Source organism: Chlorocebus sabaeus, chromosome 18 (genome assembly GCF_047675955.1).
Source record: "Chlorocebus sabaeus isolate Y175 chromosome 18, mChlSab1.0.hap1, whole genome shotgun sequence".
NCBI classification, from domain to species: domain Eukaryota; kingdom Metazoa; phylum Chordata; class Mammalia; order Primates; family Cercopithecidae; genus Chlorocebus; species Chlorocebus sabaeus.
In genome coordinates, this window is record NC_132921.1 from 11,579,115 (window position 1) to 11,583,605 (window position 4,491).

A 4,491-nucleotide genomic window follows, 5' to 3' on the forward strand; every position below is an offset into this window, starting at 1 on the left:
AAATCCTGGGGACATCTGCCTTCCCTTTTCTTATTGAATTGACTTACTTGGCTTCTGAGTTTTCCCAGAAGTAACAGTTCAATATCTTTTCCATTTCTGTCTTGATCATTGTTTGTGTACCAAGTATAGCTGTACACATTTGGTACCATACTGCAAAACTCCGGGCAGAGTCATTTAAACATAAAGATTACATTGGGCCTGCCTTCTCTTGCCTTTTAGAAGTTTGCAACTAGCATTGCCTACTATATGTGGCAGACCTGGTCATCAGTCTATGGAGGATATTTTCTTATTAAATCAATGTTGGCAATTTGCATTTTAAAACATTATTGAAGTATGCATATTTAGTAGAATAAATAGAAGATAACTTTCTCTTACAGAGTTATTGAATCTCTTATCTGTTATATTGCCTTTCTTACTTCAATTTGTGAGTGTTTTCTTTTGTATTGATAGAACAGTTCAGAGAACCATCTATTTATTGTTTAAGGGCTTTGGTTATATTTCTTTTAGAAGCTATAGATACTATTAGATTAATTTACTATGGACTAATTTATTGATATAAATTTAACTATTTTAAAATCCTAAGTAATTTTACTCATCTTCATTTTTTATTTTTTTTGCTCTTATTTCTTTGCCTGAAATAACTTAGTGATTCAAAATAATACTTACAGAAAATCTTCCATGAACCATACATAAACTTTGCTTAATTTTTTAAAAAATTTTTGATAATTAGACTATTTAAAATTTGTATTTATATCTATTTAAATCTTTGGCTAAATCTCATGTATTTTGATATTAGGATTATCACATTTTCTTATTTTCTTAGTAGTGTTGATTGAATAGCTCTTTTATCTATACTTTCATAATTATTTAGAACACTATGTGAAATGTTTCAAGCATGTGTATTTTCATACGCTAAATATAGCAACTCTATATACTATTTCTATCATTTGTAATTTATAAAATTATTTTATTGGTCTTCTACATGATTGATTCTTATAGTTTTTCTATGGCTATTGGTAAGAAAATTGAATTCTCCCATATTGAGCTCAAATTTTTAATTTGATCATTAATACAATTTTGTAATCAATATTTTTAAAATATTATTTTTGTCTTAAATATATTATGGATTAATTACATGGATATATGACAGCTGCCATTTCAGTTACTTTTCTAACAATTTTGTGGTAGATTTTGCTTTACATATTTCATTCCATGTCAAGCAAAATAGAAATATTTGTAATTTTTATATTTGTACTTTACATTGTAGCTTTTATAAATATAAAGCATCCCTATTCTATTTCTTATAATAAAATTATAAGAATCTCTTTCATGTGTAGAGAAATGGAGATTACCTTATTTTGAAGTATGGAATTTTTCATAGATTCCATGCTTGTTTTCTGTTCCATTACAACTTTTCAGTGCTTGAGCCTGCCCACATCAGTCACAGCAGGGCTGGTCTCCAAGTCCAGAGGTCCAGCAGGCTGAGCTAAATAATGATGAATTAGATCCTCATGTAAACCACAGCCAGGAGCTTAGTGACTACAGCAAAGACTTGGAGAGGTTTTCTGGGGAGCACATCCTCCCATAAGCCTATTTCTCTCTTTGAAGGAGATCAAGTTTAAGACTTCTCTGCTTCTAGGCTCCGCATAGTTTTCTAAATGCCAACTATGCAAGTTACTTGCATTTTTCAATAAATCCAAGTGAAAGAATAGAGAAAAACTTTAGAAGTGTTTTATCTGATGGTCTCCATCTTATTCCATGTAGGTTGCTATAACAGAATACCATAGACTGGGTGACTTATAAACAACAGAAGTTTATTTCTCACAGTTCTAGAGCCAGGGAAGTCCAAATGTTAGCAGTCAGTGTCTGGAAATGGCTCATTTCCTCTTCCTTGACTTCTACCTTGTCCCTGCATGCTCACATGGTGGAAGGAGCTAAAAAGCTCTCTTAAGCTTCTCTTATGAGAGTATGGATCCTATTCATGAAAGCTCCACTGTCATTATCTAATCAAGTACCAATGGCTCCACCTCCTAACTATCACATTGGGAGTTAGGATTTCAGCATATGAATTAGAAGAGACACGTTCAGTCCATAACAGTCTCCCCAGCTCATCTTTGCTTCCAAACCTCTCCCCTCAATTTCTTTTCTTTCCTTTTCTTTTGTTTTCAGTAGAGACATTGGCTCACTCTGTCACCCAGGCTGGAGTACGGCAGTGGAATCACAACTCACTGCAACATCAAACTCCTGGTCTCAAGCAATCTGCCCACCTTAGCCTCCCAAATTTCTAGGATTACAGCTGTGAGCCACCATGCCCAGCCCTCCTCTCAAATTTTGTACTGTCTGGAATGTTCAGCTACCACTGCTGTCTGCATATCCTTGTCTCAGAGACTCATACCACTTCTACGTAGGCTTGCTCGGTTCAGTTACATTCGTACTAAATTTAGCAGCAATTCCTCTAGTTCTCTAAAATGTGGAATACACAAACCTCTGACTGATTTCCAGTGAACATGCAGAATTTTCTGCCTTTGTTTTAACTACTGGATGTTTAAATGGGATTTTAAAAGACAAAGAGAGGGAATTATTTGTGTTCCTTTCATTTTGCCAAAAGTCTTGCTATTGCTTTTGTCATAACTTTGGTTGTAAACCTCCTCAAATATTTTGTGAAATAATTTTCACCCAATTGAAAAATAACTCTTACAAAAAACTTTAAGAAAATTAATATGTTTTTTTCTGTTTTCCAAAGGAGGAAACTGCCATACAGCAGTATTGACAGATTGATTACAATCAAAAGGCTTTGAAAAACAGCAAGAGGAATTGAGTTTTAACCTGTCTGTACACAATCCATACAGAGTGCTTTAAAAAGAAAATAGAATATTTGAATCATGTTATTGAAAAAAATCATTCCAAATTTTTACAATTTCAGTGTGTATATATTAATATAAACCACATAAAAAGATAATACTGGCTGGGTATGGTGGCTCATGTCTGTGATCCCAACATTTTGAGGGGACTAGATGGGAGAATTGCATGAGCCCAGGAGTTCAAAACCAGCCTTGGCAACAAGGGAAGACCCAATCTCTACATTTTTTAAATAAAATAATAATTAGCCAAATGCAGTGGTATACCCTCTGGTCCTAGCTATTCTGGAGGTAGAAGTGGGAGGATCGCATGAGCCTAGGAGGCTGAGGCTGCAGTGAGCCATGATCACACCACTGTACTCCAGCCTGGATGACAGAGTAAAACTGTCTCAAAGAAAGAGAGAGAGAGGAGAGGGAGAGGAAAGGAGGAAGGATGCTATGTTTCTTAACTTTGCATGTGTGGTAATGTGTGTGGTATGTGAGGTGTGCATGTGCATATGAGTGGAAGTGGTTGAGACCATCTGCAATAAGCTTGTTAACTGGTTTGTATCACTTATATCTTTATCCTCGAGACTGGAGATACCTAAGTTTTCATAAGAGATCATCAGAAGAATGATGATCAGCTGAGAAAACACATCCACAAAATTCCAAAGAATATCTGGTGAGATTATTTTAAAGAAAACATTTCTCATACACAAAAAGTGTAAGAATTGACATAGTAAATATGCAGGCACTCACTAATCATTTAAGAAATAAAAATTGAAAAATAATGCCATGAAATTATCTGCATTCCCCATTCTTATTTTTTATTTTATTTTTATTAAGCACTACATAATACATTGCATGTTACATAATACACTGTATAACCTTCTAGCAGGGGTAGATGGCCATAACTGAGTTGTTTTTTCATCAGTCAGGAAAATGCTTCCTTAATCAATGTTCTCCAAACCCTTTGACACATAGTAATGATCAACTCCAGAGATGCGCTTATCTCTTTCCATCAGATTCCAGTGATACCCAAAATGAGCAACCCTTTTTTCCTTGCCCCCATTAGTGAACCTTTGGATGTACGCAGTAGCCACTCCTGGAATAAATAAGCACACGCCCATTCTCCCTGGCAAGTCCGGGGAGAATCTCGAACCACATCTCTGCCCCGTTACCTAGGCCAAAACCCTACTTCTGGGTCCTTGAAAGGTGACCGGGCTTCAGCTCCCTTCCCAGTCGCATTCCCCATTCTTATTCCATTTACCTCCTTCTGTGCTTTTCTCTGCCACACATTGCCAGTCAAAACCACTATTCTGAGTTATTTGGAGTTTATCATCCTATGCATGTTGCTATACTTTTGCTTCATAAATAATTTACACGTTAGAGTTCCATTGCAGAAAACAGAATCTGCTTTAGCTAGGTTGAAAAAGGGATGTCTTACTACATACTAAAGAGCTTGCAAAATAGGAAGGGCCAAAGCACTCGGCTTAGGCTATGCTTCCAGAAATATCTTCAGAACATTATTACCTACAAAGCATTTGGGTAATGTTCTATCATTGCTGCCAGAGTTGCTAACAGAGGAGGTTGCTATCCATAATGCTGATGAAAGAATTGAAAACTACTCCTTTGGGAAAACAGCTGTATGAAG

At 35.6% G+C, this 4,491-nt stretch overlaps 1 pseudogene; it reads right to left on the bottom strand.

Moving 5' to 3' along the window:
* Window positions 1-3,776: 3,776 nt before the first annotated feature.
* On the bottom strand, window positions 3,777-4,107 carry LOC119620496 (NADH dehydrogenase [ubiquinone] 1 alpha subcomplex subunit 1 pseudogene; annotated as a pseudogene).
* Between the last annotated feature and the right edge of the window lie 384 nt (window positions 4,108-4,491).